The sequence below is a fragment of the Myripristis murdjan genome, chromosome 3 (genome assembly GCF_902150065.1).
Source record: "Myripristis murdjan chromosome 3, fMyrMur1.1, whole genome shotgun sequence".
Classification (NCBI taxonomy): Eukaryota; Metazoa; Chordata; class Actinopteri; order Holocentriformes; family Holocentridae; genus Myripristis; species Myripristis murdjan.
This window is the reverse complement of record NC_043982.1, coordinates 11119324-11132313: the sequence shown is the minus strand read 5'-3', so window position 1 is coordinate 11132313 and position 12990 is coordinate 11119324. Positions and strand designations below refer to the sequence as shown.

Below are 12990 nucleotides of genomic sequence, written 5' to 3'. Positions count from 1 at the left end.
AGCTTTTAGTGTGCGGATATTTTCCCCCAAACACAAGACAGTTCTTGCAGAGAGAACCAAGCCTTGCCAGCGTTCTCACGCCCATCTCTCATGCATTGTCTCCGAGGCCCTTCAGTGCTCTCACAGTCAGATCTAAACAGTTGGCCATAACAGACACCTCCCTCAATGCAGAATGCTGCTCACTGTGTCACATTAAAGCAAAATGCACACACACACACACACACATATGGACAGGGAGGCAGACACTTGCAGACACTGACAGACACTCGCAGACAAATCGAAGCGCAGAAACATACAGTGTTATAGCACATGTGTGGGCAGCCAGCTAACAAGGTTTTGTTGACAGTAAACACGTCCATCTGGTCAACAGCAACAGACTGGAGTCTGGTGGACGCTGAGTCAGCAAGGATAGGGTCAACCTCTTTCAATTAAACACTTCCAAATTTTTAATTCTGTGATCAAACGCCACACGCATTTAAGGATTCTTGAGTCGACTAATGAATCTTTTTCACCGCACCGCTTTAGCGATTTAATGAAGTGTCGAGGACAAACAGGGATGGATGCCTTAACCGTTAGATTGTAGTTAAAGACTAACTCTGTGTTTGTGTCCCTCTGGATGCCCTGCAGTCATGTGTAAGTCTATAGTGTGTAATGCAATGCACATCTGTCATTACGGCTCAATTTATCAGCAGTAGACATCACCTAGACTGACAGTATTCATAATAAGTGCACTGATCGAACTGTAATGGCTCCCCTCATCATCTACACCTTTTGCACATACACACACGCAACCTCTACACATGCGCCGACTACATACACACACACACACACACAAATACTTTGATTACTCATAGCAGTGATAATGATAACGGAGAGCCAGGTAGGCTGAATTCATCTTCAGCTTTTTCATAAAGGCTTATTAGTGGATGATTAAAGGATCTTTGCTCACAGGGCTTCAGCTCAGAAAATCATTTGCCAGCTACCAGGCAGGTGAATTACACTGGATAAGAAAGCCAATGCTGTCTGCCATCATTTACCTGAGTGAGAATCAGGCGGTTAGTGTATTAACCTCATCTTGCTGCAAGATCTTACCCAGTGCTACATCCATGGCAGATGGAGGGAGACAAAACTACACCTGAATCTAAAGCCCATAATTCAATCACAATATTTCATTGTGAAGAAATGGTGGTAAAGACAAACTTTGGCAGCCTATTAAAAACAAATCAATCCATTTAAAAAGCTGCGAGGCGAAACATCCCTCGACTCTTTTGCAATCACACACGCGAAAACCTGCTCACTTAATAAGGGAGAAGAGGTGCAATCGCCTTTTTTTGAATTAACTAATATAACAAATTATTGCTTTAGGTAATGTTATTGAATTTATTACCTGTTGAGTAGCAAGCCAAATACCGTTTCCTGCAATAATTACAGATTCCGTCTAATTAATGTTAGACGCACCCAAAAAAAAAAAAATAAATAAATAAATAAATAAAAAAGCTAAACAGGAAAACAGGAACGATCCTCAAAGTTATAATTATCTGCTTTTGCACTCCAGGCATGCTTGCACATGGACAATGCACAGCTGTCATGATGTTGTCTCTGAATCATCTCAGCGCCAACCTGTTTGGTTTCCCTAATCTACTCCCCACCCCGGCCACACAGGCGTTGGCTTTACTTTAAAGATAAATACAGTAGCTGAGGCATCTGCGAACGGGGGTTTAAATGCAAGGGTCAGGCTGTTGTTCCAGCCACGAAAAACTATGCCCGGCAAAATATTGTGTGTGACCTGATGACAGAGCTGGGAGAAGGAAAGAAAACAAGGGAGAAAATCACAATCTCGCTGCTCGGGAGCCTTCTTTACAAGTTACTGTGTTTGTATTCAAGCGCCGAAAACAAGTGTACTCGGAAAATACACATATCAAGATTGGCCTAAAATCCCTTTCTTGTTAATATTTGATGGCTTGTTAGGCGAGCGACACTGGTGAGGTGTTTGTCTCTGCTGATCTCTGGCACACGGGGCCTTGTGGGAGTGAGCGAGCGAGACTTGGCCGCAGACATTTTCCTGAAGCCCCCAGAACAAAACAGGCAAGTCTTGACAGTCTGTACGCCACCGAGTCGTCACACAATCAGTTGCAGGAAACCAATCCCTAAATAGCAGTGATTCATCTCTTCATCACACACAATGCACAGTACACAGCACACAAAGAAGCTCTCTCTTCCTCTCTCTCTCTCTCTCTGTCTTACCCTATCTGCCTCGGCCCCCTTCCCCCAGTGTGGTCTCTCATGCTGCTTAAAAATAAGTGCTTCTCCCAGCTTTCTTTGCCCTGTGATTTACTGGCAGTGTTTAACTGCAGGGCAGCATCTTTTATCGTTACATGATCTGGGGCTGAAAGCTGACAAAATGGAATCTGTGTGTGTGTGTGTGTACCTTTGTATGTGTGTGTGTGTGCGTGTGTGTGTGTGTGTGCATTCAGGGCAAAGAAGGAAAAAGGGTGGAGGAATAAAAGAACTTGTGTGTGAAACGTTTGTCTAAGTGCAATCCAAATCCTCCCAGCTTTCTCAAAAGTGATGTGTGTGTGTGTGTGTGTGTGTGTGTGTGTGTGAGTGTGTTTGTCATTCCACTAAATGGTTTCTTCCTTGACTTGATGGAGCAAGTCTCATCTCAAGGGAACGGGTTACACCACACACACAAAGTAAAGCGTTTTGAGACTGGCGAAAAGCTCAAAACATTAGTGCAATCCATTTGCGAGTGAGAGGAGACGCCATGCTCTATTGTGTGTGTGTGTGTGTGTGTGTGTGTGTCCATGAGTGCCTAGCTGTCTCTATGTATGGACGCATGTTTTTGCGTCGCCATGATAATTATAGTGTCATTATGGCCGAGAGCCAATTGCCGTATTAGTCAATCAACCTTCTTTCTTGCTCTATTCTCCATGAGATAAATCTCCGTCACTCGACAAATAAACCCATATGTGCGACATGACTTCCTGGCCTGATTGACAGCCGTCCATGGTCACATTTAGGCTCCATCCACTCTAAGCCAGGTAAATCTGAAAACATCTCTTGGCCTTCCACTCACACTAAGCAAATGTTTTCCATATATGAAAGCTTTCTGAAAACACTCCCTGTCGTGTTTAAAGGTCTCATATCATCAAATGCAATACATTTGTGTTTTGTTTTGTTGTTTAACTAAAGAGGTATAAGAGGCAATGAAAAGTAAAGTAGCTTACTACTGCCATCCCTCTAGCCCACCTACCACCAATTAACCTCACAGCTTTACAAGCCAAGTTTGATCGAGTTGCTACATCCCAGCTAACGCTAACCAAAAGTAACTGAGCTAAAACTAACATGACCCTGCCCCTTCACGACCCACTCCTTCAATAAATCCTGTTCACAGGCCACCCTGTGTGGTGACCTGCTGATCTTGGCATTGCATTTTCTCCTGAATATTAATTACTAATGGGACAGGGAACGGCCTTTAGAATAGCAGTGTAAGAACAAAGAAACATAATTTTTGTTGTGTAGTAGACAGGAATGGTACAAATATGCTTTTAGTTGAAGTACAGGACCTTGTCTGTTGTAGTGTGGACACGGAAAACTGAGCTTTTTGAAAACATGCCAAGTCAGAGTATCACACATGCTCAATAGGGGACATGAAGTATTTTGGGGCATGTCAGTGTGGACGGTGGGCTTTTGGAAAAACGGTCTCTAAGTGTTAGTGTGGATGGAACACCAAAACCGTTTTCAAGTGTACCTGACTTAGTGTTGAAGTCGCCTTAGAGCATTAATATCGGCGCAATATATGGCCAGACCATCAACAGGCCAGCAGAGGCCTACATCACTCAGGTTTAGAGTATCGTTACAGCTTTCTCGATCCATCAAGATGACGTGTGAAGGTCAGAGCAGCCGTGACCAACACAGCTGTCACACCTCTTCCCAGCAACCCCCTGGCTAACTGGCCTTCCAAAACACTCAGCGGCCCCTTTACACAAAACAGGGCCAACTGGGGAGCGCAGGGGCCGAGGCCAACTGAACATGCCTGTAACCCGGGCTGGACTCGGTGTCATGACACTGTTCCCCTCCTAGCAAACAATCTCCAGATGTGGCGAGGAGTCGCATCAGTGTTGGTTTGGTGAAATTACACTGCAACAGTGACAAGGAAACTGTTGGCCAACCTCTGCGTATCCCACAATGAAAGACATATTTTTCTCTAATCAACATTGTTTGTGAGATCAATTAGTATTGGCTTTTCAAAATTGAATTCACTACACAGTGTAACCACAATTCTAAATGACTGCCAGGTCTTTTGTGCAAGAGGAAAAGGCTACAGTCAGTGTAACTGTGTGGAGAGCAGATGTGAATCCCATTTGGTGTCTATGCTTCTGTGTCTGGAGCTTCTATTAAATGGATCTGCTGTCTCCTCGATCAGGGAGTCAATAAAGGGCCAGTCCTGTCAAACCCTCAGGGGTAAGTGTGTGTGTACATATGTGTGCACGTGTGAGTGTGTGTGCGTGGTTGTGGGTTCTGGACAGAATCTGAAGTACTCTGACAGGTGAGTGATTGAGTGCTTTCATTTCCCTCCAGCGACAACAAGACATGCACACACACACACAAGCACGTGCACACGCACGCGCACACATTGGAGGCTGGTGAGAGAGAGATCTGTTGTTTCCTAAAGGATGCTGCTCCTGCCTGCATGCTTAAATTAGCTCTAAATGTTTGGATTACATGTGGGAGCTCTCACAGAGGATTTAGCAGCCATAGCCTAGAGGCCAAGGGATGTGTAGATGCTTCTATCTCCATGCAAAACACATGCACACAAGCACACACACACACACACACACACAAACACGCACCCTCCCCTCACTCATAGCCTTCTTATATAGATAACAAACAAATGTGCAGGCAGCAGTGTCCACATACACTCTCACACATGCAAGTGCTAGGCAAGTATCACTGACCATATTCTGTAAAATAACACAATCACATCCATCTAACTCAGAACTGATGGACAGATGCTGGCTATTCTATTCCCCACAGTCGCTAAAATGAAATCACCAGCTCTCAACAGGAAACACACCCACCATTTCATCAGGTTTCTGCAATGGGGACACAACGCTTTTCACATGGCACTTTTTAGAAGTGCAGTCTTGGCCTCTGTTGGCGGGGTGGGGGGAGGATAGGATATACTACCAGACGCTCGCTGCTCCGTGGAGAGGGGGACAGAGAGGAGGAGAAAAGGAGAGGGGGAATGAGGGAGGTCAGCGCCCCCAGCTTCAGATAAAGGCCTCTCCCTCCCTCTGCCTCGGCTTTCCAAGCCCCTGCCAGGATCGAGAGGCGTCTCACGTTACAGCTGTCTCTCAGTGTCATCGTTCAGAAAGAGGGAGAGCAAGCGAGGGAGAGAGAGAAAGAGAGAGAGAGAGAGAGAGAGGGGGAGAAAGGGAGGGAGGGAAAGCGGGACAATGCCACAGCACAAGGCAAACTGAGCAGGCTATGTTTTCATGGTTGGATGGGAGAAAAACAACAGCAGGTTCAATTGCACGAGGAGCCCTCACTGTGGTTTGGTTACCTGCTGCTGCTTTAGTAGTTAAGTAACTGATGTAAAAGTAATCTAGACCTTCACTACACCGTGCCAGTACTCTGGGATCACTGAAATGTGCCTTGACCTTTTCATGGCAAATTATTTCTAAATGTGCTGCGAATAGAACTAGACAGGGCATTTTCTCCGTGGCACCTCACTGCGGTGTAAAGACTGGCAACACGGCCCGACAATTTCCTAAAAAGAGGAGGGAAATTTAGTTTTCCATTCTCTTGCTTTGTGCAAAGTGAGAACAGACTCAAGCAAACACATCTGACACCTGCTCAAAAGGAAGAGATGATAATGACTGCACTTAGTACAACAGTAAGTCTGTGTGCTATAGTGCTTCCGTGAATTAGACCTACTTGAGTCCCTTCTCCATACGCGGAGGAGCATCGATTCTTAACCTTAAGATGCTAAAAAACATCACATCAGCTTGTCTCATCTCCAAACATGACTAATCTAATGACTGCTCGCATTTCAGCCACCTCTGCTTACGAGGTAAAGACATGTAGCTAAGTACTGAGGGAAGTTCAGCTTAGGGAGTCTGCTATAGCTCTTTCTGGAGAGGAAAGGAAGATGCTCACAATAGTGAAACAAATATTCCATGAATATAAGATGGATAAGGTGCTGTACATGCAGATTTTTTATTTAAGCTGCACTGTGGCACAGACTCGCACAGTTAGAGGTGATTGTAGCAGCATGGTTTACACAAAACATAGCTCTGAACAAATATGCCTATTCTATAGTTCCAGACTGTTTTGCAGTTTGTTTTCCTCTGTCCTTGTCATTTCTCATGGCGTTCTGTAGGAGTTAAATATTTAAAATTCTGGCTTAGCTGGGAGCAGGCTTTGCCAGCACAGCTAAAATAAAAAGCCTTTGTGGCAGCAGTGACCAGATTTTAAATGCTGAAGAAGATCAATAAATGGGGGCTGTCGAGGCACAATCTCATGCATTTGTGTGTATGAGTGTGTATGACTGTGTGTGTGTGTGTGTGTGTGTGTGTGTGTCCTGTCCCTGCCTGTGTGAATGTGTGTTCTGACAGCGAGTATGTGTGTGTGTGTGTGTGTGTGTGAAAGAGAGAGAGTGTGTGTGCGTGCATCTTAACAGCCGCCGAGGCTCTCAGCTCCTCTGCCTGCTACAAGCTTTTCTATACTACCATCAAGAATCCCATTGACCCAGGAGGCACACCAATAGAGAAACCAATATCATTCCCATTCCCACATCCAAAACCTCATTCCCATTTCCTTTCCCATCCCAGTATCCTTTCCCATTTGAGCTGCTAGCATGAGCAAATTCCAGCAAAAGTGTAAAAGCAGGCCCCCTGCTACGGATTGAGAATGTCAAGGTGTGATAAACACCAAACCAAATAGTGGCGTTTTCAGACTTCATTTCCATTATCATAGGCTCCATTATGAAGTTCCTGCCGAACCAAAATGATCGTAATCTAAGCACCAGAGGGAGAGGGCTCACAATGACAAAGAAAAGACATGTTTGATTTCTGAGAAAAACAGAATCACCTCCATCAGGTTCAAGCTGTTTTAGACCCATCCTTGTCTGGTTAACCTTAGAGACCTACTGATTTTTTGTGATGCCATATGACACTGATGTCATTTTTCTAGGCAGAAATGCACACTTGTTTTGGCTCATGTTTGCTCTGCTCTCTGTGACTCAGTTTTGATAAGGCCAAATTAAATGGATGCTTTCAGCTCACATCAGGTGATCGTGTTCTGTGCTTTATCGGCATTGCATGAATATGCGATGGAGAGAGACAGTGAACTTTGAGGACTTAGCAGCATGCCGTACCCTGGCTCTGCCGACCGAGTAATGCATCTGTATTTTCACCTTCTCACTAATGTAGAAAACAAAAACAGCCCTGAAGTGGAAAAAATCATCAGGACCTTTTGAGACTTCATTAAAGAAACTAGCCTAGACTTTCCAAACACGGCATCTCTTTGGAGGGGAAAATCAACCTTTTCACCTTGCTAGTGGAAAAACAGGCATCCCAACGAGACAGCCCATGCACAAACAACCTTGACTTTCATCAAGGAAATTCTCACATTGAATGATAAATAGAGGCCCAGGGGACGAACAGCAAAGAAGCAGCTTATCGCCTTCCCCTCCCAAATTTGGCCGCTCTGTCTTCTGTGTCTCCTGAAAGTCAACATGGGGTGACCCACTTGCACTTTACCATGCTTGTTGTCTGGTAGTTAATCCACCATACGTAATGGAGACACATATTTAAAAAAAGAAAAAAAGAAATACAGTTGTTGCCTTTTTTCTTTTCTATCATATCATTTATATTTGCATTCTACATAGTACAGGAGGCAAGTTTCTCACTGAAATATCGTGTTACCATTCTGATTAGCCCAATCCTAACACCATTTCTCAAAGCGTAGACGCTTTTCTCATTGTGCACATATAGAGAAATACAGACAATGCTGATCAAAGACAACCACGATATTTTAAAAAGGCTCACATGTTAAGTGACTGTGGTTGTGCATGCACTTTAGACAATTATTTGTGTACCCTGATGATTATCAGGACATCGAGCGGACATGTAGTGTGACCAAAATAGCAAGGTAACGTAAGGTTAGGTAGATCATCTGAGAGCTAACCAACTTTCCAAATGAGAGAACATTTCACCTATAAGGCCACGTAAACACATATCAATGTGGGCGCAGCCTGCATGGGCCAGCAGCACAAGACAAAACTGCAGGCCAAGGCGTAGAGACACAGCAGCACCAATTTGATCATCAACAATAAGAGGCATTATCAATCTAATGCCGAGGAGCTTTTAGGGCTTTTGCGAAAATGCTGCTGCTTCTCAAAGGGCCATTAGCCCTTATAGGATTAATGTCTACTTCAAAAACATCTGTTAAAGTCCTTATGTCTTTGGTGCATTATTTCATTTGTCGTCATTGTTTGCTGTGTGTGTGTGTGTGTGTGTGTGTGTTTGTGCGCGCGCATATTCATATGTAAATGAGAGAAGGATGGAGAGGGATAAGGAAATATAAGCAGGACTTTGTCTATCTATTAATTCTTGGATCATTCTGTTAACACAGAGCAGACCTCTATACTTCCTCTGTGAATTTCACAGTTCTGTGTCAGCGCTGACATGGAGAGATTTGTCCAGGCGCCCAGATGGTCATTATTATCAATAGATTGTTTGTAAGTCTAATTAATCTCTGTCAAAATATGGAAAAGTGAAATCAATGCCATCAAACATGGAGAGTGGCGGAGAGATTGAGTCGTAAATGCTTTATGTAGTCTGTGCAGAAATACCTCACTGATAAGAGACAACATGTTGTCCGTTCAGGAAACATGCGATATGGAGTCCTTAAAGCTGCCATTTCCCACGTTTCCTGCAGAGAGGCCTATTAATATTAATGATAATCAGAGACAAATGAAGACTATCAAGCAGATCAATCTCACTTTACATCATTTCAAAAAGTACAAAAAGCAATGGGCTTCCTCCAAAATTGATAGCCCGAAATTCAATAGTAAAGGATTACAGAGAATACAGCCTTGTGTGCACATGGGATTGTCTTCTCAAAAGCTGTCCAAGTTCTGTCAGATTCAGCACCCCCAGACACAGAGCTCGTGAACCTAATTTCACCTAATCAGCTTAGTAAATAGCAACCGTTTGCTGTGACTTTGGTAGACATGCAAATAGGGCTTAACTATGTCTATCCTTAATTCCTGAATGTTCAAGTCAAGCGGAAGTCCTTCTTTATCTCTTCAAAAACAACATTTCCAATTTGAGAGCGAGAGAGAGAGAGAGAGAGAGAGAGAGAGAGAGAGAGAGAATGAAACTCCAACCCAGAGTTGATTTTTTCCCTTGGCCTGGCAAGGAGAGACATCTCTGATTTTAGTGTGCTTGAGGTAGCACAGTGTGCTTTCATTTCAAACCAACATCGCAAACACGCTCTGACAGATTTGTTCCCCCTTTCTCCCTTTTGCTCTTGCTCTCTCACTCAAATTATGAGGAAAACACACTGCACAAGTGTATTAGTCCTTCTCATTGGGCTGTGTGTTCAGCTGCAACACTTGCACATACCGAACACACACACACACACACACACACCCACACACATATTCAATACAAACACACGCAAAGTGAAGCTAACAATAGCGATTTGTAATAGTGGTGGAAAACTGCAAGAAACTGTTCCGTTTCAATTCACTGATACCACTAATGGCTTCTTAGCAGCTCCATGAAATCAAGCAGCTGTCATGTCGATGCATCAGCAGTGAGAGGAGGGAGAGTCATCCCCATAAGGACAGAGGCACCGCGCCTTCATGTTTGGCTAAACATCTGCTCCTCTGCACTTCAGCTTTGCAGCAATAAATGGGCAAACAAAAGAGGTGGGAGGTGAAATTATTAGATTTTCCATCTCAAAGCATTTGTTTGGTTTGTTGCCCCCCCCAACCCCACCCCCCACCCACTTCCTTAAACTGCTTACTGGACATGAGGTAGAAGTGCAGATCAAGTTCAATTCTGGAGGGCAGAGCAAATGGACAGGCTGAAGTAATACAGTTTGCGGTATGCTGATAGAAATTGTATAAGGACACCATATCCCAGTCACTCTGACGGTTTGTTCTTGCAAGAGTCCATCTCGTTTATAAACTCTTGTGAAACATTTGAGTGTTACAGCTCAGTCAGGGCTGATGCAAAACTTGTGTGTGTGTGTGTGTGTCTGCACATGTGAGACACAGAGAGAGAGAGAGAGAGAGAAATGCACGATGTGCTTGACTTCAGCCTGAAAAACAGGCAAATCAAGTCATACTTAAGTTCAATGATCTGTGCACACAAACATAAACGGTTTCTGGGATACATTTTTTTATAATCATGACATTACTATATTGACGACTGCAATTTGCAATTCTTGGCTTATCAACGACAAAAAAAAGTTAGGTTAAAGCCGTATGTTAAAATGACATCCTATTTCCAGGTTTCACTTTAACTGGACTCATTTAATTGGATTCTTGGTAATTAGTATTCCCTTCTTCCTTCCTTCCTTCCTACCTTCCTTCCTTCCTCCTTCCCTCCCTTCCCTCCTACATCCATCCATTCATTCATTCATTCATTCATGGTCAGTTGCACAGATATACATAAAACACAAGTGATCAAGCACTGAAACACTAAAATGATATTCAACATTTACGAAACAAGTACCATTTCGACTCAAAACGCAGCATTGCAAAAATGCCATTTCCACCTGTCCCTCAAAAAAAAAAGCACATCCTGACATAATATTCTACCACTACGTCACTTTATATTTGCTTTTCATGGCAAATGTCTTGCTCACTGTAACACTGACTGTAGCCCCCTATCCCTCCCCTTTCTCGCTGTTTAAATTTGTCACAACTCATCGTTGACTATATATTTTTACCCGGCTTATATTTTTCTCTGTCTACAAACTTCACAGCACGCCAGCCTCCGTGATAGCAACATTTCCCCCCCCTTCCTTTTACCAAGTCTAAAACTTTCTCTCTGTTAAAGAAAGAAGAGGAAAAAAAGAGACATGGATCGCATTCCTTCAAGTTATGTGTGAGGGGGAAACAAGATAGAGAGGTGCTTGGGGGGGACGAATTTAAATCAACCAAGATGGCGAGAGGCTTGTTGTTTTGCACGGGGCAGAAAAAATGGAGGATATTGTAATATACACAAAGGGATAAATTTCAACAACTCGGCCAAGCGGCTGCTAGCCTGCCTGCATGCCTCACGGTTTGAGGAAGCGACCGCGATAGTAAGCTCAGGCTGGCTGGCCAATATAGCAAACACGAAGCTCCAACTCCCGACACCGCAGCGGAAAAAGAAATTAATAAAAATACGTCCAAGTTAATCCGAGTCGAATGGGATATTTATGTATTTGTCGCTAATTGTTTTATTTTCGCGTTGAGGGACTATTAAAGTGGATGTATTTTAACGGACAGCGAGGACCAACGGCAGTCCACTAGCTGCCTCCTAGTTACCCCTTACGATTACAACATCAACACAGATATGCAGCCAAAAAACAACCGACAACCGTACACACCAGCCGTACACAAAAAGCAACAAACAATATCCGTCAAGCCTACGAAAGTTTAATTTCCGAAAGATTAAAAAAAAAAAAAAAAAACAAGTTGATAGCAAATACAACAGCTTAAGTCAAACGGCGCAAGAGACAGCCAAAGAGAGAGAGAGAGGGAGAGAGAGAGAGGGACACAAAGACGATTCCCACTATCAGGTCACCACTCACAAGAGGAAAAAAACACTTCGTTTTACATTAAGAAAAAAGAAAAACTTTATGGATTTGAGCGATTCTACCGCCGCCGACTGCGTGCTAGCGATTGAATGAAACACATCGTAACATTATAACAAGTTACTATCCAGTTGACACAAGCAGAAAAGCAAAGAAACTAGAAATCAAGCCAGCTACACTGCCCATCGCTTGTTCTGTGATGAAAAAAACCCCCACCAGCGTCTGTGAAATAAAACACTTACCTTTTTTTTAGTTTCGACACTTTACTTATTTCCCAACGTTTTAGTTCAAGTATCACTTCGGGTGACCTTCTTCTCGCCTCTTTTTTCCTTGTTCGATTTTGGTTATGAAAGAGGTCGGGGACGAATGATAAAGAAGGGAATTGGGCAGTAATTGAGTCTCGGTGTGTGAGTGTGTGTGTTAGTTACTAACAGCAGATTGAAGGAGACTCTTCTCAAGGTTTATTCAGCTCCACTTCAAGGAACCGACCTGACGTCAGCTCACTACTGCCACACAAAGAAAACTTATTATTTGTGCAGCGGCAGTAGTAAACGGAGGATACAATTATTGACCATTATTACTTTTAATGTGACATTGTAATTAGCTCTACAGCACGGACAGTGATGCAGCGCTAACTTTGATGATGTAGTGGCAACTTAAAAGCATGACCTGCGGTAGATCACCATGAAAACAAATCATTTATATATTTTTACAAACGTTATTATTTGTACACTCCCACCTTCGCCCCCCATAAAAAAACACGTTATAATAACTTTGATTGCTTTACTCTCATGTATTTATAAGGATGTACAGTAGGCTCCGAATTTCTGTAAAAGATTTATTTTATCTCAAAAGGTTGATAAATTGGACTTAGATGCATTTACCCTCAATGGCATCCCTGATCATGTTAGGCTATATCATATAGCCTGACATTATTTATGTATGATATATATAGATACATATAGCCTATATGTATCTATATATATCAGATATATATAGATGCACCAAACATGTCCACCTATACACATTTTTGAGGAAAGACAAGTTGTACAATCCAATATTTGCAAACATCTCTTTTTTTCTTCCTTGTAACTTGATGTGGCATACAAAATAAAGTTTTTGATGTTTATTATTACATCTTAGAAACCTGTTGTAATTTAAACTGAA

At 43.0% G+C, this 12990-nt stretch overlaps 1 protein-coding gene across 3 annotated transcripts in view; it reads right to left on the bottom strand.

Annotated features, from left to right (window-relative positions):
• baz2ba (bromodomain adjacent to zinc finger domain, 2Ba) overlaps nucleotides 1-12241 on the bottom strand; it is a 73289-nt gene extending 61048 nt beyond the window's left edge. For 2 of the 3 annotated variants that reach the window (XM_030080012.1, XM_030080004.1), the window contains exon 1: nucleotides 12070-12241. The gene's annotated coding sequence lies outside the window, so the exon portion shown is untranslated. Of the gene's footprint in view, nucleotides 1-12066 lie in introns of all 3 variants that reach the window. The other variant, XM_030079997.1, reaches the window with a different exon arrangement.
• Between the last annotated feature and the right edge of the window lie 749 nt (nucleotides 12242-12990).